At 45.5% G+C, this 24,704-nt stretch overlaps 1 protein-coding gene across 2 annotated transcripts in view; it reads right to left on the reverse strand.

The window, feature by feature from the left end:
* The window catches only part of SUPT3H (SPT3 homolog, SAGA and STAGA complex component), a 2,273,353-nt gene that overhangs the window by 474,714 nt on the left and 1,773,935 nt on the right, over positions 1-24,704 (reverse strand). The gene's annotated exons all lie outside the window — the stretch shown is intronic.

Here is a 24,704-nt window from a genome sequence, read left to right on the forward strand (position 1 = left end):
TTCCTCCATCATTTCAACGTGAGGATATCTTCTGAATTTCTGGATGAGTGCATATCGTTTTTATATAGTCGACGTGGTATGGAAATATCGCACAAGCTTGTGCATGGGTTCCCAATTGCGGCTCCTCATCTGTCATTCCAATCGGGTGGGGATGAGGGGGAGTTGACTAAGGAGAATGCGTCCACTTGCTCCACTACTGTTGCCCAGAATTACTTTAGAAAGAAGTGTTGGATAATATTATCCCCAGTAGGGTGGAGTTGTTGGAGACAAACCAAGAAAACAGTTTAAAGAAAACATGTTTTTGACAATGTTGTCAGAGTAAAGTAAATAGGGTGAGTTAAAAATGCTAATCAAGCAAATGAGCCCTTGTGTGCTTCACTAAATAATCAGTTTTAAAATGATGTGTATGAGGGTAAATGTCAACTCTGATATATGAATTCACCAGGACAACTCAACCGGTTTCTGCATGGAGTAAATATGGCTTTCTTCGGACTCTTACTTATGCCTTGTGAACACATTTTTTACTACTTACCATGATGGGATGTCTACAGTTTGTGTATACCATGCTGTTAGAAGTACTATCACCCCTCAATAAAAATGCACATTAAGCAATGTTACAGTTTTAGGTTCAAATGGATTTGTTCTCACTAGATATGCTATCTTAAAGTAAATGTTTTGGAAGAATTTTACAGAATATATTTTTAATTTTCCGGCACTACCTTATTGTAACTTCTTTCCACTCTAAGTGTAATTGAATTAATGCCTTTTTATTAGCTGTGATAGTGTGCAACTTATTTCAATGTAATGCGTGAGAAGAGTCAACCATCAACCATGAGGACTTCACACCCGAGCTCACCTGCTGTGCCAAGTCCCTCGGGTTCCACATCGAGAAACACCTTTCCTTTAAGATGAAATAGCTAAAAAGAAAACTCAGACAGCTTGGTATCAGCTTTCCCTCCTGTGGAAAGTGAAGCCCTTCCTCCAAACGGACAGCTTTAGATCCACAGTTCAAGCATAAGGACCAGTCCTCTTTTATTCCCTCCTCTGAGTCCTCTGAGTTGTAATCTGCCCAGGCCGGTGAGGAGCCTTCTCCATCAGGGTCCAGTTCCCATCAAGTACGAAACTGAATGAGAGACATCTGTTACTCCCCCTGAGCAGTATTTATATTAGTGTCTCTTGGTCCCCACCAATTATCTTGTCCCGCCTGGGTCCAATGGGATCCCTTGTTGGCACCCTCCCAGGACTTGTGACCCAGACTGCCATCCACTCTGTGCTCTTGTTTCGTGGAGTGGCTCCTCCCACTTCATCCACTGACGATATCGCGACATCAGCCATTTTTTCTTCGCTTGTCTGTCCCTCTCCCTCAGCCCTGGCATTGTGTGCCCTGGAGAACCCAAGCCCCGATTTCGGTCTGCCCTCAAGTGTCACCATGCCTGACCGCTCCAAATGCGTCATCGTCCCCCACGCCGCAGCTTTAATGCCCAACGCACAGTGTAGCTGCAAGACCCTGTTCCACCCCGGCCCTGCTGCTCATGGACCCACCCATATCTCCCATGGGTCCCGCACCCCAGGTAAGGAGGTTGGATACTGTGTGCTCCGGCTCCCAGCTCTATTGATTATTAAATAAATAAATAGAAAGCACCATAAACACTGGAAACAAATGTTGATAACGATTAGAAAATACTGATGTACTAGATGATTACATTTGTGCACAATGACAATAAATTGGTGGTAAATGCATATGCTGATGAGAATAGCATAACAAAACATAATGGTATTTCCAGGAAAACACACAAATATGTACCTCCTAAAACTAGACAATAAACCTTAATGATATGATATGACATTTATAACGCGTCTATACACAAGTGATTCAAGGCGCGACGAGGCAAGGGAGGGGGAACCAAGGGAAGACCGACAACGATCTTACTAGGTCAGGTGTCATTCAGACCACGCAAGTGCAAGAGAAGGGGGAAAGGAAAGTGTGGGGGGAGAGGAGATAGTGCAGTACATGGGATAATAAAATAACATAAGATAAATAAAAGAGCGGCCAGCTGGTGGCAAGTGTAGGGTGAGCGCAGATATAAGTGCTGATGGGGGGACTGTAGGGATACAGAAAACAGTCCCCAAATGAAGGGGTAGCCAGGAAGGCAGTGCAGGCGTGCAACTGGCTGGGCTTGGGCCTGAGATCAGATGGGTGGCAAGGTAACCAGAATCTCTTCCATACTCTCTGGATAAACCTTCTCGGGACGCCCATGACTGTGAAGAAGCATTAGCTTCTCCGCTGTCCTCCATTTGGTACCTTCTGCCCTCAGAGATGCTTCTAGGGTACACTTGGCATTACGCACATGTCAAGGTGCAAGATCGTGACAAATTAGGGTCTAACAGCAGTCTGTTTTCTACATGTAGTTATCATACTAGTTCATTTTTTTTAAGGTCAGCATATACCAGTTCTAAAACGGCAGTGATGAACAGGTAACTTACGTTATGGAATGCATATGGTTACCATGCGAGGAAATGCTCAATACTCCAGCTCATTATTAAACCCAACATCACGACTGCAAGTGGTTACTTCCCATGATCACGTGAATGGGAAATCAGCAGACCTCTAACACAATAGGCCCAACACAAGGCTAAAGAGAATCCAAACAGGTGTTGATGCTGATTAGCCAGATCCAGAGAAAAGGCTGGCTTAAGAAATTGAGGGTGGGATGTGAGAAGGCAGGGAGGAGGGACAAAAAAAGGTTCACAATTCCAAACAAGATAATACTATATATCATAGGTGATGTACTAAAGTAGAACAATAGTAGAGCCCAGGTCTATGAATTTCATATGTGAAGAATAGTAGAGCCTAGGTCTATGAATTTCATATGTGAAAAATAGTAGAGCCTAGGTCAATGAATTTCATATGTGAACAATAGTAGAGCCTAGGTCAATGAATTTCATATGTGAAGAATAGTAGAGCCTAGGTCAATGAATTGTGTATGTGATAAACCTCAATGAAGGCGTGCAACACTGCTGAGATCTCCACCTCCGAAGGTTCCATCCAGAATCGGGTTACTTCCTTCGGAGTCTTTCATGATTCTAAATGGTCATATTAACATCTGTGTTAATGCCATCATTAGCTTGACAAATTATTATCTCACAAATTTGTGCTAGCTCACATCTTTATTGAGTGAAGGCAGCTGTGCGACTGTTGCATGTGGGATTGTGGGGACCAAAACAGAGGATTACTGTACTGCGCTCTTCATGAGGTGCCCTCAACAGGCCATTCGTCTTCCACAAATATTGCTATATGGAAAAGCCAGAGCTGCGATCAAAACATCCAATTCGGATTACATTGCCTGGTTTTGAGAAGATTCTGTGTTAGGGCCAGAATTATTTTCAAGGCCCTTATGCTGGTCCATAAATCCCTCCTCCCCTCCCCTGCCGCCATCCTGCTTGCTTCAGATCAGTCAAGAGCTATGGGGGCTCTTTTCACATTGTGGGGCCGATCTGTGGAACTATCATCCAACAGACATCTAGTGGGTAAAGTTAACCACAGTTTACAATCAGACAAAGTTCTAGCCCTACCTTTTGAACAGTTGGTCTTGATGTCTTTTTCAGAGCTTAGTTGGGTGTAAGCGCCATCTCAGAAGCAGACGGTGCTTGGAGCAGGCACATGTAAAACGGACCACATCATAGGCTGGCCTTCCATCACGGCAGGACAGAGTCCTCTGGACATCTAGCTGAATTGTTATGTTGCTGTAAATCACTTATTCATGTTTGTTGCTCTTGAATGTCTGAATTTGACTTGCCATGACAGAACAGAACAATACAACTCCCTCTACACCCCACCCTCATCAAATGCCAGTCTTAATATGGGGTAGTGCAATGCACAGGACAGAATAATGAATAGGCTATGGACTATCAGCTAGGCTCAGTGGTGTTGCTAGGTCTGGAAAAGATCTGGGCCGACGCCAAGGTCAGGACTGTCGGCTAGTCTTTTGGTTGTAGCCTCTGAGCTTCTATCCGGGGCTACAACCAAAATACCTGTGGCTATAGGCCCCCCACCCCCTAGACTCCACCTAGCAACACATCTGGCTAGGCCGAAGAACACAGGGCGACCTCACACTTATGTGTAAATCATATATTATGTCTAGCCTGATTTCTTTCACATCATGTTTTTGTTTATTGAAACCAGGCAAAAGAGGCGCTGGAAACAGAAAGGTGTGCCCGGCAGACAGATAATACCTGCTCAATCCTCATGAGTCAATTTCATTCATCGGTGAGAAGGGAGCAATCAGCAGTGGGATTCAGCTGGCTTAGCCTGCGCTTCTTGGCACTCCTCTCAGCTGTTTACAGCCACAGTAATGTGAGAAACAGAATTCCTCTTGGAAACAACACCCGTAGACATTTTACGATTTCGAACTTAAACAGCTATGCCAGCCACTGATGCAACGAGTTGCTGTGGTGTGCCTTGTGAAAAAATGGTGGCCAGGTTCGGTGTAAGCATTTGTGCCACCCCAGGCATTATTGGCACTGCCCCCTTCTGTTACAAAAGATGCCAGATTACATGTTTTTAGAGCCAAAATGGGGCACAATTATACCCCTCTGTTGGTGGCTCACAAGCATCTCCGTAAAATGTATTTATTTTAGGCACTTGCACTATGTGCTGCAAAACAACAATCGATCAAAGGAGCATGATAATGACTAAAGGAGTCCCTCAAACTTGGGGGGTAGGTGGGTGTCTTCATAACTATTTTGAATGCTGCGAGGCGTGCAGCTGGTCATTCATCAGGAACCAGGCCGACAGATACTAGCACTACAGAGCCTGGCCTTCAGGAAGATAGCCTGCCAAACCCCAACTGCGTCAGGCTAGCCTATGAACTCCAAAGAACAGGACTACACAAGAGCCTGGTTAGCGAATGACCCTTCCCCACAACTTAGACTCATCTTTCAGTTAACTACCACTTTACATAGGACTTCAGCCTGATGCCTGCTAGCATCACCACTTACATATTGACCACTGTAGAGCCACTTACGGTACCCTGCACATCCGGCAACATCTTTATTCTAGTCACATAATTATAATTATTCTTTTATAATGTGCTTAATACTGGGGACCAGTTTCTAAGCGTGAGCCCTGGATTCAAACCTGTGTTGCAGTGTTGTCTTGATTACAAGACAAACGTGGTGCCCCTGAGCTATCCTCCTGGCCTTACCCTTCCTTTTAGCACACCAATGACTCTTCCAGGATCAAAGTGCTGAAAGCTAATAGATCTTTGGTTCTCTGCTCAGGTTAAAAAGTACACTCAAGTGTTACTTTCCAAAACCACAAAGAATCAAAGCAGCAACAAGATTCGAGACACAAGTACTTTTGGTCTCTACTGACACACATCATCACAAATATGTCAGGTTTGACAATGACAGAATTGCGATTTTGACTTGGGGTATGAAGTATAGAACTGCCCAAGCAAATAAGCGACCAAACTTCCAGAATTGCCCAAGCACACTCACAAGCCGCTCAGGCATCCAACATTATATTGCATACTAATTTACAATTCTCCAAACATACCTTGGAAACACAACCACATTAGCATGGCACTTTAGGACAGATCCCTCTCCTCCCATTTGCAGAACTATGGCTCTGACGAAATGACTGAAACTCTGCAGGAGTACAAGGATGAGTAGTGGCTAACCCGGCTACTCAGCCCCACACTACTACTAAACCACCAGAGATCCCAATCATAAAGGTGAAGCAGGTACAGTCCAAAAAGTAAACCTCCTTTACCTCTTTTAGACGGGCAGGCTATATCCTCTGTAGGGGCGTGAGCGGATAACAGTAGCAACCCAAACAACCCAAGTACCCCCATTCCAAAATAAAAGAATGTCTGATAAAGGTCCTATCAAAATATAGACTTTTAATCTAGCAATTAAATGCAAACAACTAATCAGAAAACACTACAAAAAGTCCACCCCTGTAAATGTAGCACAGACAATGCTGACTTTTGTGAAAGGGCACTAGGGTAGATGAGAAGGGGTGTTCAGGCAATAGATTGGCAACAATGTCCCTCTTGAAGAACAGGTCTATTGAAGAACAAGGTAGAGAAAGGGGGCTTAAAAGTCATAATGGTCCAAAGAAGTGGACCAGAGAGACAAGGTTCTTCACAGTACCTTTATTCTTGTCTTCGAGGATCAACAGCATTGAGTCAGACTTTTGGGTGTCAAACCTGATGTCGAGGCATTTCTGTGGAGTGGCGGCAACAGATTGCAATGATGCAGGGTTGTGCGGCAGCAGTGTCAATTGCAGAATGAAGATGCTACGAATGGGACGTGGTATTGGGTAAGCAGCGCTGGAAGACTTGGCGACAGAGAAGCAGAGACATTCCATCAGAGGTGAGCAGGCTGAACTAGCGCAACACGATGTCGAGGCACTGCAGCATCATCATCTGGAAGCATGAGGGAGCATCAAGCAAACTTGGAAATGCGGAGGCATTCGATGGTCAAGGTCAAGCATGAATCTGGCAGTGCCCCTGCAGCAGATTAGACTTTTTTCTCACACCTACTGGTGGTTGCAGCAAAGTTTCTGCTTTACTGGGGATGACTCGGTGTGGGTTGTGAAGGAGGGAGAGCAAGGACTAAGAGAACCTCCATCATCATTAAGATACTTTTTCATTTCTCTGTTGTGAGGGGTCAGAAATGCGAAATTGGACACAGAGGTATAGTTGTCTCAATGTGTGCCATTTATTAAAATAAAAAAGTGGTGAGATAAACGCCTATCTTTCCCTAACCTAATGAGAATATCCTACCTAGCAAAACAAAAATTAAAAAAATTATGACCCTGTGTCCAAAAAGTCTCGAACCCTCACACCATTACAAACAACAAAAGTGTACAAGGAATATTTGTCTGTTTTCAATTCAGAAAACAATGAAAAAGCTCAAATTTAGTTTTAAAAAAGTATCCCTTGTGACCACGTTTGGGTTCTCTTCACCTGGATAAACTCAGGAATTATTATTCAACAATGTTCTGTTCAATTGAACACAAATGTCATTTCCATCCACTGCGTCCTTCCACTTTGTAAAGTAAATGTCTCTTTCACAAACACATGTTCCAAAACCCAAAGCTGTTTTCCTCCACACAATGTATTTCTCAGGATGGCAAACAAATATTAATGTATCACAATTATTCTTCCAATAGAATACTTTTATCAGGATACCACAGCAACCGCCTTTGACGATGCAACAGTTTGTCAAAATGATAAAGTTGCCAATGTCTTTCCACAACCAATTTCTACCACAACCACATCGCGTCAAATCAACTGTTTGTTTCATGGTCTAATCGTCTGCCAGGAAGAAAACTCCTACTACTACAATTGGTCTCTTCTGTTAGTGGCAATATAGGTTGCATCGGGTCAGGAGCACGTCTCCCCTACAGCTGTGTTTCTCTCCCCACTGCTGAGCTTGTCTCTGCTTCCTCCTGTGTGCACTCTGCAAAGCCGCCCGCAGTCTCTACCTGCGTCAACTTCTGCTGGTGTTGGTGCTCCTGCTGCAGCTCAGACTCTTCAGTGTTGTTCCTGAACACAACTTTTGCTGCTCCTTTCCTGCCTCTTTCCTCCACCCACACAGCTGTGGTCCATTTCCAAGTTTAAATGTCCCGCTCAGGTGCCTTGCCTTCAAACAACTAGACTGTATATTCTCTTCAGTGGAATCTTTGATCCTCATTGACTCTTGGTCCTTCTTCCTTGTCCCAGTACCACAGGCATAATGCATCTTGAAGTCCATAATGGGTTTATGTCTATTCATTCCTATTTGATTGTTGAATTGGATATTATTAGAGTTTAGAGAAGTTAAATGAATAGCAGTTACATTCATTTTCTCTACTTTACAATATGCTTATATACAATGTTTCAGGGAGAATAGGGGAGATCATGAGTTAAAGAAGTCACCAATTCCCCTTGATACGAGTCTCATCCCATGTGATCTTCCCATATGATAGTGCCCCCAGGGTCAGGATCAGGTAGCGGCTGCCTTCCCCTGGCCACATAAGAGCAGGCCCATTCCTGGGGTCTAAGTGATGATCTCAATAGATTCATCACAGTGTCGCCCTACTCTGACTCCTTCCCAAATGGTTGGGACCAGACTAAAAAGACCCTTGCGTTGGAAAGGGAGGAGGAGACAGCATATACTAGAGAACTCAGCAAACATGTTAGGAGGCACCTCTGGGCCAAAAGAAGCATCTTTCCTTCACGATGTTTCCACAGAATAGTGTTTGCAATAAGCAAGAGGAGTAGCCCAAGTGGCAGCGCTACACATTTCTGAAATAGGCACCTGTTTAATAAAGGCCACTGATGCTGCACTGGCTCTGGTAGAATGGGCCTGAGCCATGAACCCCTGCAAGTCATAAGCCTTACCTATGCAAGAGACCATGCATATAGCAATGTAGGCTTTGGCCGCTTCATTACCAAGTGAAAGACCACCATAGGATACAAACAACTGATCTGATTTCCTGAAAGGTTTAGTAAACTCCATGTAAAACCTCAGAGCTCTAGAGACGTCCAAATTGTGTAAGGCCTCTTCAGCCAGAGAGAACTGTGGTCTGGGGTGAAAGTTTGGAATGAAAATCTCTTGATTCAAGTGAAATTTAGAGACTACCTTCGGTGGGAAGGAAGAAACTGTACACAAAAACATTATGTTTATAGAAAATCAGACACAGTTCCTTTGAAGAAAAGGTGTGGAGCTCTCCCATTCTTCTAGCTGATGTAATTGCCACTGAAAGGGCAGTTTTCCAGGTTAATAAATCAATATCACAAAAGGCCATAGGCTTGGTAGGTTTGTGCATTAACTCTGCTAAAATCAAATTCAGATCCTACTGAGGTGGAGGCTATCGCATGGGTGGATACAAGCGCAGAAGACCCTCAAAATACTGCTGAATGGCCTCATTTGATAAATAAAGAGTTGCGCTCTCTTTTTAAAGAGGCACCTATCACTGACAGGTAATGCTAACAATGTCTCAATCATAACACCTGTAGAGGCTAAAAAGGACATGAAAGACATGACATTATCCACTGAAGCGTGTTTAGGTTCTGACCAAGTGCCCGATAGCAAAAGCAGAGAAAATAGGATCCAAAACGGAACCGTCCCGTCCCCTGCACACCTTTGTATTGCATCAACAAGACGCATAAATATTAATTCAAGGAAACTTCTTGGAAATTCGAATCAGCCAACATAGCTGCAGGCATTTACATTTCAAATTTCAAGGAACTAGCCATCCATAAATATTCACTCGCCCCCTCTGTTCGTCAAATAAACACAGCACACAATTATTTAAACGTCAAGAGTCAATTATCACTCACCAATGGCTAGTGCAGAGTTCAAATTAATCCCAGTCTATTGGCAGGATGTTATTTACCAATAGATGTCTGGCTGTTTATGACAATGACTCCTACTTTTTATTAATAGCTAGTTTCTAAGAACAATGATTCTTGATTTTTATCAAGACTTTTCCCGACATACATTCGATAAAATTATCATAATGACTCTTAGGGCCTCATTCCGAGTGTGGCGGAGTGGTAAAAAAGTGGCTGTAATGGCATTACCAACACATTTGCCACCCCGCCAAAATCCAAGTTTGGCCTTGGAGTGGAGTAGAGGATTTACAAAATGCTGGAGGTAAATCCTCCACCTTAATGCTGAAAAAATGGCAAAATCGGCAGAATTACCACCAGCGGTAGTTCAGCCAAAAACCCATGGAGTCCTATGGACTCATAAAAATGTGGATTAACACTGCCTACCACCACTTGTAAGGCTGTGATAAACCCACAGGACCAAGTGGTGTTAACAGTATTTCCATTTGGTGGTAGTTTGGCAGTAATTCTGCCAAACTACCACCAACCTTGGAATGAAGGCCTTTGTCTTTTGTCAGAGAGCATTTTCATTACCAATGTCTAAGTCTTTCATAACACTTTATTCCAAAAAGGACGACTTTAGAGAAGTCTTTGATTCGCGACATGATTAGTTTTGACTAAATCAAGAGACTCTTGGGCCCGATTACAAGTTTGCTGGTAGTGACAAAACACCCATCAATTGCAGATACCTGCTCTTTTGCCACTGTGCCAAATTAGGAGTTTCATTTTAGAAATACATTTTTCTGGCTGGTATTGTGTGGCAGATTTTACAGATTAAGAAAACCAGCACTGCATGCATTCATTGCGGGGTGCGGTATAACCGCATGCAGTAATTAACAAACCCCCATTAAGTGCCATGGGACACCAAAATGGGAAATAATCATATGGTCCTCATGACTTGTAATCATGTGGACCTACCGGACACCCTGTATTTACCACATGCAGTAATGGTAAACGAGTCTGGAGGTATTACCGAGCGGAATACCGCCAAGCTTGTTATGGGTCCTTGATCTTTGTTAAGACGTAGTTCAAACAGGCAATACATCTTGGTCTGTGATAATGCTTTGTTGCCCGCTTTCTCCTGGGTCTGTAGCATCCTTTGTTTTAACAACTCCTGATATTTCATCAAACTTAATTTCATAAGATTTAATTTCCAATGACACAACATACCACCCGAGTTTCTGTTAACAACAGAATTAGTCTTTACAACATATGAACAAAGTTTGGATGACTATAAATACTAAAAGATTATTCCAGAAATGAGGGGAAATCCTTATTAAACAAGGGCCAAAAGAGACAATTTAAAGTTCACTTCAAGGTGATTAAGTGATTTAAAATAGAAGTCTTGAACCTTTTCTTATGAGCCTCTGTTAATTCAGGGACAACTTACTATCATAATCAAAGTTCAAAGAATAACAAAGAAAATGTTAACTCAAGCCTATATACATTATTTAGCCTTCAGGCTAATAATCCTAGTCTATAACAAAAGAGGTTTTCAAGTCTTGTCAACAAAAGAGTGCATAAACCTATTCTGCCAAAGTCCACCCCTAGTCTGTAAACCAAACCTACCTCCAATGCTTTCCTGGGAATTCCCCTCCTGGCTTTTCTCAAGGTTCTGCCTTCTGTAGGAGTTTTGAACAGCACACATGTATTAGGCCTCCCTACGGCCCCTAGTTGGTTTAACACATTAGCCTGGTCATGTCTCTTCACAACCTGAGGTTCTATGAGGGTTCTCTCAGCTCTCTACACTACCTTGGATTCACTCAAGTTCCTCTTACATCTCTGCACAAACTTTGTTTTCTCTTTGGGTTTTCTCAGGTCTCAACCTTAAATTGTCTGAAGTTTCTATTGGGTCTCAACCTTGGATTCTCTCAATGATCTCTTAACTCAGCATCCTAGAAAGCAATGGGCATGCCACCCCCTTCTCATTCAGAGTCTTTTCCAGACAGGCAATGTTCTTACACTACCTATAGCCCTTTTAAGGAAGAGCCTCACCTCCAGTTCTTCCCTCGTGTATCACAGTTTATGAGCAGGACCACTCCCTGTGTTCTTTCTTCCATTCAGCACCAGCCCTTCTGGTAGGAACTCTGGCATCTCTTTACCAGACCAACTGCTGACAGAACAAACACTACCTATTCTCAGGTAATAGTCTTCCTGTGTATCCAGGGAGTGGGTGAAAGCCTGCCTGCTTCCTCCCAGTTTTCTCCCTCATTTTATAAGGCAGGCTCGGTGGTTGGTTTTCTATGCCAGTCAAGGATTGGTTCCTCCCATTTAGGGGTTGCATTACAAGCCCAGATCTGTTAGCTTTCTCATGTGGTATTGTTTGCATTTTAAATGCATTATTATGCCTCTTGAGGTATTGGTCATGCTTGATTAATGATTTAAATAGAATAACAGTCAGTGCTGAGTCTTTAAAGCAGGAGCAGATACTGTGCACCATTTCGGATTTACCAATGTGAGCAGATGGGCCACGGTGCTCAGTGAACTGGTAGTGAGCTGAACCTGTGGCTTCAGCCAATCACAAACCTCTTCTGGGGCTGAAGGAAACGTAGTTGATGGGGTTACTCATTATTCAGCATTCCTTCCGGCCTGTGTTGCACAAACTCTTGAAGTTCACATCTCCTTCATTTGGCATATAGGTTAAGGTTGAACCAGGGATGTAGTGACATTGCAATTGTTAAAACAATTCTGGGAGTTAAGTACGGATTTGTTATGATTTAAGAAACATTTCCAAGGACAATGTTTTCCATAAAAAATGCAAAACCCTGTATTTTTGTGTAATCTTTGTAGGTAAGGAGGACCCCTTTTGAATAAGGCAATTCTGTGTCTCAGAGTAGGGCGAGCCCAGGCAACTGTACTGCTTGCGTCTTCTGCCAGGAACATCCAGTAGCAGCCAAACATGCCACGTTCCCTGTGGCTCAGCCCCCACCATGAAAAGATGGGGAGTTTCTCCAACTTCCTATAGCAAGGAGCTTGAAACAAGAGGCAGCATGGAGAGAAAATGGTTCTTAAGAGAGACTGGGAAGCCAGTCATTGCTGGAATGATCTTCATTTCTGAGGGCAGGGGGTTTGAATGATGGGGAGTGTGACGAATCGCAGGACTGTGTCACTTCTCACCAAGAGGGAGCCCCTCTCCCACCTGTGAGGCTAGGGAGGTGAGCCCGCTCCACAATACCCACTCCCTAGGGGTAGAGGCAAGTGGGACCTCATCGGGAGAGACTCCCCCTTTGGGGACAAGGACTCCCTTCTGAAGAGGAACTCTCTAAAAATCCTTTTCATAATAACTTTGAAAATATCTATTCATTAACCATACATGAAGAAGAAACCTGTATCTGTATCTGTTATTGTCATATAGAAACCTAAAATATCTTTGTAAATGAAATAGCACATTCTAATGGGATGAAGAGATCAATTGAGAGTCATAGTTTTACAATGATTGTAGCACCACAGAGGGCACCCTGATTTTTCAATGAAGAGGTAAGTGCGGACATCATTCGGTCCATGACAGTTTAATTCCTTAACTGACTCGATTTTCACAATTTCAAATTGAACTTTTCAACCCTTTTTTTTTATAATAGTAAAAACCTGCTACAATCATTGGAAAACAAATATTTTTTTTAAACTACTTTACATTTTATTTTGCAAAATGCTTACTTAGTTGAGTTACTTACTTCTCAAATATGAACACCCACCATAGGCTCTATTAAATGTATTTAATACATGCCAGTTCTTTTCCACCATACCCTTCTACCACATTCACAGTACTTCAAATGATCTTCTTCCTGGTCCACTCACCTGCGAGGACTAACTACTCTTTGTCCCTTTCTTGGTTTACTCGGCTGCCATGATAAAACTCTTCTACAACTTGTACTCTGTGGTATGGCTTGTTCCAAAACATTTCACTCTTGAATCCTCAATGGGGAGAGTTGAACCAACAACTGCTTCGCGGGTTAGTCTTGACATTCATCCCAATTGGCTTACAGCTTCTTCCACAAGTATACTGCACAAAAGGACAATGATTCTCACATTGATCTGTTGCCATAGGCAATGCAGGTTACAGTTTTCTCCCCCTTGATCCCTTTTACAAGGAGGGCTTTGCTCCTGCAGTCTTTGATTTCTATCTACACAACATTTCGGCTGCTGTCAGTTGAGTTTACAACTTTCTCCCACTGGGTATCTTGTTTTGGGACTATCATATTCAAATTGCCTCAAACCTAGATTACAATTAACATCTACTCCTACACCTCTTTGAAAACAACCTCCCACTGCCTGTAGCACCAGTGTCCTGAGGAAAGTTCGGAGGATAATCCAATTTATGCTAATCAGAAAACATTTCTGTATGAACTCCGAACTGGAAACGCAATAGTCCCGACAGAAGATATGCGCTGTCACTGTTTTTGCAGTACATGAAAATACTTTTTATTACTAACCTCACCTGAGTTAGAGCCACATGCTCTTATATTGTGATTGATAATGATAGTCATATGTTTGTTTCTGTGTTCATTATGAAACTTTATTGAGAATACATTTTGTTTTAACAGTATTTCAACTTGCAAGTATGATCATGAATGGCCAAATGGTAATATCCTCTAGCCCCTTGTAGGTTGCTCTGTACTACCTGTGCGTTGAAGGGAGAGGTAGCCTCGACTCACCCCTTGTCTTGTTTGAACTCAGAACCAGAACAGACATCTCATTTGGCCTGCTATACTTATAATGGCTCTGAAGAAGCACATCCCATGACGAATGCTATACTTGCCTTGGCTCAGAATATACACCTCATCGAGGCTGTTATAACTGTAATGGCTCAGAACACACATCTCATATGAGCTTTTGTACTTGTAATGGCACACAGTGTGGGTAAAGCATCTGCATTCAAGCAAGTGCTGCATCTGGTCAGGCAAAACTCAACTCTATCATTCCCAGCATAATGGCCAGAAGAAGGTTTGCACACATTAAAAAAAGAGAACCAAATGGTAAAGCTACACTAGATTTTTAAATAGAAAAGGCATTTTCAGCTTTTTGGATATTTATTTGTGCGATTCAAAAAATAAACCGAAAAACAAGAGCGGAAGAGCAACTCTGAACTTAAGCAAGAAGAACAAAGGTGTGGTGGGGGAGGCGGGAAGGGGGAAAGGGACAGAGAACATACTGGAACAGTGGTCGAAGTGTATGAAAAGAAGTAGTGGGACTATGTTCCCTGCTGGTCTGCCCCGCTCCCCACAAACTCCATCATTGCACCCCCTTCCACACACAATCCAAAACCCCAAACAAACACACATGCTATTTATGGGAATGTGCAGTACAGTGCACTGAAGTGCAAGCTTCAACTTCTCCTACACTTTTATTTTAAAATGAAACCATTCCAGAACAGTTTCTTTTTAAAATAAAAGTATAGGAACAGTTGAAAATGAAAAAATAAAAAGTAATTCGACCTCTGTACTGGACAAGCCAAAAAAGGAATCCGAGCAACAGGTAGTGAGAGCATAGACAGAGAAAGTATGCAAACATCCCCCAGAGCACTTAGGCCCTCTTTTTGCCATTAGGGAATGATATAGTTAGAGGTGTGTCTGACCAGATGCAGCACCTGATTTAATGCAAATGCTTTACGAACACTGCATGCCATTACAAGTATAAGATCCCATATGAGATGTGTGTTCAGAGCCATTACAGGTATAGAAGTCCTCATGGGTTGTGCTTCTTCTGAGCCATCACAGGTATAGCAGCCCAAATGAGATGTGTCTTTCTGAGCCATCACAGGTATAGCAGCCCAAATGAGGTGTGTGGTTGGAGCCATTACAAGCACAGCAGCCCTGAAAAGATCTGTTCTGAGCAATAGCAGGAATGTCTGCCCTGATGATTTGTGTGTTCGGAGCCATTACTAGTATAGCAGCCCTGAAGAGATGTGTGTTCTGAGCCATCACAGGTATAGCAGCCCTGGTGAGGTGTGTGTTCTGAGCCATTGCAAGTATAGCAGCCCTGAAGAGATGTGTGTTTTGAGCAATCACAGGTATAGTAACCCTGATGAGTTGTGTGTTATGAGCCATTACAAGTAGAACATCCCGGATGAAATGTGTGGGTTCTGAATCACTGAGCATTTAGTAGTCCCTTTGATAAGTCAAAAGCTAAGTCAACTGTGTTACAATTAAATGTTACATGCATCTTAAATGCATATCTCTGATGCAGACTCATTAACATGATTTGAACTAACAGGTTACACAATAATCTCTGCAGCAGGGTTATTAACCCACGGAACTGCCTTTCACAACAGACAGTTGGCACTGAAAGGCACATGGGGTTAGGGCACTGGCAGTTCCATGTGAGGCTTGCCTGACATAAATGGCTTGTCAAAAGCTCTTAGCCTGTTTCAAGTATTCTACATTAGTCAAGAGATTCATAATGAGGCTTTGGAATGTGCTAGATTTTTACCAGTGGGACTCAGTAATAGGACATGGGAGAAGCAGATGTTTTGAAAAGCGCAAGATCGAGTAGAAGGGATTGAAGTATATGAAAGCAATGCCATCTTCTCATACTGTCAGAGGTTGGTGGGAAGAGTTTATACAATGTTCTTGTTCTGTAGTTTAGCTCGCTGCAGAAAATGCCAACACAGTTTCGTGCTTTCTTAACAGCAGCTCTGTTAAGAAATGTAGGTACTGGCCCAAAACATAGCAGTCTTGCTAAGAAATGTGGGCATGATGCAATCAGTCCTGCTGTGAATATTTGGCATTGTGCAATGACATGTGTACGGTATAGCAGCTCCGTTGATAAATTATGCTACTTTGCCTGAATATATAGCAGTCCTTTTTAGAGGTACTGTAGAGGAAGAGCCAAAAGTCCCTATCAGAAGCTCCACCCCATGTTGCCTATATGTTCAAAACCAGAAATTGCTACATGTGCAGTACCAGTGAGATGCCTGTACTGCAAAGAATTTTTGAAACAAGGTATCCATTAAGAAGAACACGTTACTCTCTTACCTGGTAACGGTCTTTCGATGGGATGGTCCGACGACGTATTCCATTTCTATGACATGTAATCACCACAGCTGTGCTGCTTCGGAAAATCTTCGGTGCCTGCGTCCTGTGTCGATGACATCGATACGCCGCCCTCAAAGACCTCCTCCGACAGCTGACGCCACTGAATGTTATATGTAGGACGCACGACGCCTGTAGCCTCAGTTGTAGCTTTTTCCCAGAACGTGTGGCACTAGTCTTCTGCCAGTCTGACACACAAAGCCTTGCGGAAACGTAAGCTGCAATCGCATAAGAAATTCTGTAGCGGGGAAGGCAGGGAGGGAGCGATATGGAATAAGTCGTCGGACCATCCCATCGAAAGAACGTTACCAGGTAAGAGAGTAACTTGTTCTTCGAGGGGAATGGGTCCTCCGACATATTCCATATCTATGACAGACTCCCAAAGCAGTACCAATGCAAGGAGGTGGGAAAAGAATTTAGAAAACAGAAATTAAGAATGCCCAATCAAATGCGGAGTAAAGGACCGCCTTGCCAAAGGCCAGATCCTGCCCCCGGATGGAATCGAGGGAGTAGTGACCGAAGCCCAGGTGGCTGCATCACAGATGTTACAAATAGGCAGCCATACCCCTGGTAGAATGGGCCCGTAAGCTGACCAGTGGGTCCTTACCCACCAAGCGGTAACACTCAGAGATAGCCAAAATAATCCAGCGAGACAAAGTGTGTTTCGTCACAGCTTGTCCCAAACGCTTTCCAGCCTAACCAATGAAGAGTTGATCGTCCACTCTGACCCGGGACATGCGTGAAATATAAAAGCTTAACGCTCTCCTAGGATCAAGCCTATGGAGCCTCTCCTCTTCCTTACTAGGATGTGGAGGAGTATAAAATGCCGGAAGAACAACCTTGTGCCCTAAATGAAATTCCGACACCACCTTCGGAAGAACGGAAGAACGAACTCTAAGGACAACCTTGCCCTTATGAAACACAGTGAAGGGTGGCTTAACTGAAAGTGCCTGTAACTCACTCACTCTGCGAGCGGAAGCGACTGCAAACAAAAATACAGTTTTAAGAGTTAACAGTCTCAAAGGGCATGAATGCAAAGGCTCAAACGGAGCACCCATCAGAAACTTGAGAACAAGGTTCAAATCCCAACCGGGCACCTGGAAAGGTGACGGAGGGAACACATTAGTGAGCCCTTTCAGAAACTGAGAAATTAAAGGAATTTAAAAATAGGAACACTCTTCAGACGAGCGCTTAAATATGGACAGCGCCGCCAGGTAACCTTTAATGGTACCCACTTGCAAGCCCATATGGGCTAAAGAAAGCAAAAAAGGAGAGAACCATGGGAATGTATCATGCAAAAGGATCCACATTCTTAACCCTGCACCAGTCGCAGAACTTACGCCAACGGCAACGGTACAAGAACTTTGTTGCTGGCCGTCTGGCCGAGAGCAACACCTACATCATATCTTCAGGGAGGTCCCAATCCTTATACCTCAACCTTTCAGAAACCAAGCGTGAAGGTTGAGGGATCTGACCTCTGGATGGAAAACCTGACCCCCCCCTCCCGTGAGAGCAGATCGTCTCGGTAGGGAAGACGACGTGGAGGGCAGATGGACAAGTCAAGAAGGTCCGGGTACCACGTCCTCTGGGCCCACGCCGGAGCAATGAGGATCATTTGGGAACCGAACCTCCGTAACCTCCGCAGTACTTGCGGGATGACGGGGACTGGAGGAAACGCGTACAGCAGTGGGAATGACCACTCCACCACGAACGCGTCTCCTAAGGCTCCTTTTGGAGGAAATTCCTGCAAGCAGAACCTCTCGCGCTTCCGGTTGACACTGGAGGCGAAGAGATCCACTTGAGGGGTCACCCAAATGGGGAAGATCTCCAGGAGAATCTCCTGAGCCAACTCCCACTCGTCAGAGATCGCGCTCTGTCTGCTCAGAGCGTCCGCCGTCTCGTTTTCGTCTCCGGCCAGATGAACTGCCGAGATCGAAACTTCCTGCTGGATTGCCCAGAACCAGAGCTGCATCGCCTCCCTGCACAGAGGAAGTGACACTGCCCCCCTTTTTTGTTGAGGTAGTGCATGGCCACCATGTTGTCCGTCAGGATCAGGACATTCTTCCGTCGGCAGGAAAGCCTTCAGAGCTAGCCTGATAGCCCTCAGCTCCAACAGATTGATATGGAGTCTGGAATCCGAAGGAGACCAACGACCGCTGTCAACTCGTTGGCATGAGCTCCCCATCCCGTGAGGGATGCGTCCGTCATGATCGTCATCTCCTGTCAGGGTAGCCAAAATGGAGCCCCCTTCATCAGATTGTCTTCAACGGCCCACCACAGAAGGTCCTGGGTGACCGAGGACGGCACCTGAACAGTGTCCGACAACCTGCCGGAGGACTGAGACCACTGGAGCTTGAGTGCCCATTGCAAAGATCTCATTCGCAACCTGGCCCCTGGCACCAGAAGAATGCAGGATGCCATGAGGCCGAGAAATCTCAAGAACTTGAACGCTGGGAGACTCTGGGCAAGCTGAAACTTGTGCACTACCTTCTGAATGTGATGAGCCCTCACCTGGGGAGGAAAACACTGCCCCAGGGACGTGTCGAGCACAACTCCGATGTACTGGAGCCTCTGAGTTGGTGTCAAATGGGACTTCTTTAAGTTGAGGGAGAAGCCCAGCTTGTGGAGGGAGTGGCAGGTGACTGACAGATGATCCAGGACTTGCTAGGGAGAGCGCGCCCTGATCAACCAATCATCCAGGTAGGGGTAGACGTGAATCCCCCCTTTCCTGAGGTGCGCTGTCACCACTACCATGAGCTTTGTGAAGACCCTCGGGGCGGAGGTCAATCCGAACGACAGGACCCAAAACTGAAAGTGCGAGTCGCCAACCGCGAACCTCAGGTACTTCTTGTGCTTTGGATGTATCGGCACATGAAAATAAGCATCCTTGAGGTCGAGAGACACCAACCAGTCCTGAAGTTGAAGGGCCTGGAGGACTTGAGAGAGAGTAACCATCTTGAACTTGTCCTTCCTGAGGAGTTTGTTCAAACCGTGCAAGTCCATGATGAAACAAAAAAATATGGGGAATACCATCCCTTGTTCCTCTCCGCTACAGGCACCAGTTCTATGGTGCCTTTCTCCAGCAGGGATTGAATTTCCTGCGCAAGGAGCGGATCCGGACTCTTCAAAGAGAGATTCCCCGGTGGATTGTCTTGAGGCCTCTGCCGAAAAGGAAGACAGTAGCCGTGGGTTATGATCTCCAGAACCCACACATCTTAAGTAATGGTGCGCCACTCTGCAAGATGCTGCGCCAGCCTTCCCCCAACCGGCGAACCATGGGACATGGCCTCATGACTGAGCTGAAGCGGCTGCGGCGTTGCCTGAGTGCAAAGAGGCAACAGCCCGAGCGGCCTTGGCACCTCGAGTAACTTGTTTTCCAACTCTGGCACTCCTACGGTGGCCCCTTTGACTGGCAGCTCCTCTCGCTTTACCAAAGGATGAGTAATAACGAAAGGAACCTCCCCTCCATTGCTGTCCCCTAGGATGAAAAGGCGGAGGTTGGCGAACTGCAGCACCCAACGACTTTGCTGCAGCTTTGGAGGTCTGCAACCTCTCAAGGCTCTCATCAGCCTTGCTGCCAAAAGATATTCCCTGTCAAAGGGCATGTTGAGGAGCCGGGCCTGCACTTCAGGAGAAAACCCCGACTTCCGCAACCACGCAAACCTGCGTATCACGGTGCTCGCTGCCATGGACCGGCTGACGCAATCTGCCATGTCCAAACCCGACTGAACGGCCTCACACATGACATCCTTGCCATCCTGAACCATGGCAAGGAAACCATCCCATTCGTCCCCTTCGGGAATATGTTCAGCTGCTAAGGAAACACAGTTCCACAGAGTGTGCGTGAAATGTGACAAGGCACAAACGGAGTTGGCTGCCTGAAGCGCCATACCCCCTGAAGAAAACACTTTCTTCGTCCAGCCGTCAAAACGCTTGTCATCCCTATCAGGAGGGATGGTAGGATACGACGCCTGCTTTGCCAGGGCAATAGCCGCCCGCACCACCACAAACTCTCCGGAGTGGGGTGCTTGGTCAAGAAACAGGGGTCACTACTGGCTGGGGGGTATTTTCGCGTCAAAGACTTGCCCACAGTCGGGAGACTCTCCGGAGCAGTCCAAGCCGCCGCCACCCTCCTCTGTAGAGCCATATGGAACGGCAGTACCGGGTCAGTTGGTGGACCTTGGTCGAGGATATCCATAAGGTCATCCTGAAGAAAATCCCCTGGGGGAGCATACCATCCCAAGTACTCGGTGACCCTGGACATAAGGCGCTGGTACGAGGAGTCGGCATGAGTGCCAGGCTCAGGCCTACAAAACTCCACCTCCGGAGAGGTGTAAAGCCCACTGGCATCGTGCAGGGACTGCCGCAGGTCCTCAATTTGGCTATGGCCCGAGAGAATCTCGTCCGGCACTGTATCTGGAACCATGCCATCATCAGAGCCCTCATCCACCTCTGAAATAAACTCAAGCTGGTGGTAAGAAGGCACAGAATGTGGATCAAAGCCATGCTTGACCTTTGCCAGAGCCTTTCTAGGTGGTTCCACCGAGCCCCGGGGAACCCGCGTCACAACAGCCTCGAAAGGCGTCAAGTGAATCGGTGTCGACGCTGAACACGGCGCCGACAGCATCGAAGGCGTCGACACAGTCCTCGAGGCCGGAGCCCCAAGCGTGTCCCTTGGCAGCCTGGGCGCCGATGGCGTCACCGACTTCTTTCAGAGGCGGGGCCTCGAAAGAGTCCATCGATGACCTCGGCGCCACCGGCGTCGATGTCTTCTTCGAAGACACCACAGGTGTACACGGTCTCGAGCGCGTCGAGGACCGGGACCTGGAATGGGCATGACGAGAACGATTCCCCTTGTCCGAGCGGGACCTCTCCCGCGAATCGTGCCGACCACCCGAGCCCGAAGGCGTGCGAGCGGTGTCTCTCGACTGATCACGACCAACCCCACTCGGAGGCGCGGATGGACCAGTGCCCTGCGATTCAAGAATCGCCAACATTTTCTTCCCGAAGGAAGCCCATTCCTCCGGCGTCGCATGCTTGGTGGGGTAAGCGACCCGCCGACGGGCAGAGTCCTCGGATGAGGACGGGGAAGGCGACCGATGACGGACGCTTCCAGGAGTGCCTCGAAGAGGCAGAAGAGTGGTGGGACTGACTCCGGGACCGAGACGCACTGGACTTCCGACGACGACACAGAGTCGCCCCTCGAATCGTCCGTCAAAAGCCCCGCAGACCTCGACTTCCGTGGCTTGGACACCTTACCTACCGATAACTTCTTCTTGCGCTCCTGCAAGGCTTTGGACATGACCGACTGGCAGTCGACACAGTCATCCGTGTCATGGGCCTCCCCGAGGCACCAGAGGCAGGCATCATGCAAGTCCGTTACCGACATCTTGGACCCACAGTCCCCGCACTTCTTAAAGCCTGGACGAGGTGTGGAAGACGAGGTAGACATCCTCACGAAGAAAGGCTTCACAATACGAACAGGTTCGAAGAACCGAGAAAGAACAGGAACTCCAAAGAGTCGAGGCGCGCCGAGATCTCCGAAGCGAACACGTTCGCGGAAAAAACGGAACTGAGGCTACGGGTGTCTTGCGTCCTACTTATAACATCTAGTGATGTCGGCCATCAGAGGAGGTCCTCGAGGGCAGCATATCGACGTCATCGACGCAGGACACAGACGCCGAAGATCTTCCGAAGCAGCACAGCTGTGGTGATTACATGTCATAGATATGGAATACGTCGGAGGACCCAATCCCCTCGAAAACCCTATATGCATTCACGAAGAAACAATGGTCTTCTGGATGGAATCCCGGAAGAAGTGTGAAAATGAATGAGAAAGCCGACTGGTGACGTCATACGAAGCAGAATTGACGCACCCTGAAAAGATACACAAGACGAAAGAACAGACATTCTATAAGATCTGAAGAGGAGTTGTTCAAGACAAGCAACATTTCGGGATCAAAATGAAGATTCTTGTGCGAAGAAACACTGAAAAAAATGCAAAGTAATTTTACATTTGTACAAATGCTGCAACGCAAGTAGACAAAATAATCATGAGGCTGGCTACATAGTGAATAGATTTTGGTGATGCGCCAATGTCTATACATAGGAATGTATAGAACCTGGATGTTTCACAATGCACTTTCGCAAGACTTAAACCCCAGGAATGGAAAGGGCTTCAGTGTGGCGCAGTTGGAAAATAACTAATGGTGAAGGAGAATTCAAGAAAGGCTGGCTGGCCCAGCACCAAGAGTCGAGGCCACCGTGAGCCTGGTTGTCTGTCAAGTAGTTACATGAACGAGAAAAAAGGAACAAACTTCTGTTTGAGGTGGGATGAAAAAACACTGGAGGAGTCAAAGGTTCATCATTTAATAGTATTATATGCAGCGAACAGCTCTAAAACGTGGTCTCCAGTCACAAGGTCAGATAAAAATAGACTTTGGGTTGAGCTACACAAAAACCAGAAGATAAGACCATGCCACACTCCATTTTATTCTCAGGCACAGAGAGCTTCTGCAAAGCCAAGTTCAAAGCCTTATTTAAATGGAATTCCGCAAGAGTGATGATGGATGTTGGGCTAATTGGGTGGGGAGGCATGACCATGCCAACCCTCCCAGCTCCTGGGGTAACCAGCCTGCGTGCTGCTAGCGTGTGGAATATTCCAGAAGGGGACAAGCGTGCCAACCAATTGTAGTGGGCCACCTAATAGAGAGGCCTATATTTTGTATAACCAATGAATCGCCATGTATTTTGTGACAGTGGAGATGACTTGCACTAGAGGAGGGCTTAGTTGTCCACCTGATGTTAGAGATCCAATCACAAACCCGTTAGTATGGAGCATATACTTAGATGTTCCCTGTAAGCCTATCACGTCCCCAAGTAGGTTTTTGTAGTTTGCCATGTAGTATGACATCAATGATGATTAATTTTGACTATAAAAGTTATGTTTTTTATGAAATTCATCGAGAGTGTGCTTTGCAACGTCCGTCGATGTCCGCTGTAACTCCCTGTTTTATACAATTGCAAATAAAACAGCACTGCATGTTGCCAACTTCCTGAGTCGGTTTGATTATTGATGTATGAGTAAATTCTGCATCCCCTTCAATCTCTAAGTATTGCTACATCGTCTTAAAGGACCCAAGTCTATGGGTTCAGTACAGGTAGAATTTGTGCCACTGAAAATATATACAGCACTACTTCTACCTGTATCCAGTTACAGTTCAGACCACATGCCTAGCTATGCAATTGGGGTGCTTCTGTGATGAAAAGGAAACAAAGTATGGAATGCCCATGCTGCTGCAACTGTGCTGGCTCTATTAAAGCCAATTAAGCAGAAATGCAGCCCTTGTTAAAGACAAATTTCATTTTACACAATACTACCTGTGTCCTAAAGCAAAGTGCATGTTCATTATTCAAGATGCTTTAATAACACTAACCTACAAAATGCAGGCAGTTTAAAAAAGTGAACACCACACAAATTCCCTTTTACATTACTCAGAAAGTATTATCTTGACAGAATCATTAACAGAGTAGAGTGTTAAAAAAATTAAACAGACCAGGACTCATCCCAGTTGCTTCTTTCAAGGAACTGTGGCGATTGGTAAAGTAAAGAGTGGAACTGCAAGCTGCTGTTAGCCAAGCTGTCAAGAGTGAGCGCCATGATTTATGGGGGTGCTGTCAAAAATAGCCTGTGTAAGTGGTAAACAAGGAAGAATTAAAAAAGCCATATTGACAAGATTTCTGTGTGTAAAAAGGCCTCATACGCACCTTATCTGGAGGGCTGGGAAACAGGCTTCACCACCTATGGATCTTTCATAAGCCCCCTTTTGTTGTTGGCGATATCGGTTGTATTGTATTTGGCTTCACTTTAGTAACTTTTGGCTTGGGTAGTACATCTATCTATCTACCTATCTATCTAAGGATTTGTTATATTGCGCCACTCGCCTGAAGGCCTCAGGGCACTTACAGGACCCACAGACATAAAACATAAAAAGAGAAAAGGCGAGTTAACACACAGAGTAAGGGGACAAGCCCCTATGGATATGCCTATTTTAGTCAGATTTTCTATACATGCGGGTATTAACTCTTAACAATATCAACCCATTGGGTGGATGGGTTCTCCGTGGACTCAAGTTTAAAGTTACAGTCATTTGGTTTTGTTATACAAGACTTTCATTGCTGCTCATTGGTTTGGTATACAAAATTGCTTCAGGAAACACTTTAACGCACACGCGAATACTGCTCTTCTGATGAATGCCTGCCTGGAACATGCGAGTGGGTACGGATTGCT

This window comes from Ambystoma mexicanum, chromosome 4p, assembly GCF_040938575.1.
Source record: "Ambystoma mexicanum isolate Mex_15411 chromosome 4p, UKY_AmexF1_1, whole genome shotgun sequence".
Taxonomy (NCBI): Eukaryota; Metazoa; Chordata; class Amphibia; order Caudata; family Ambystomatidae; genus Ambystoma; species Ambystoma mexicanum.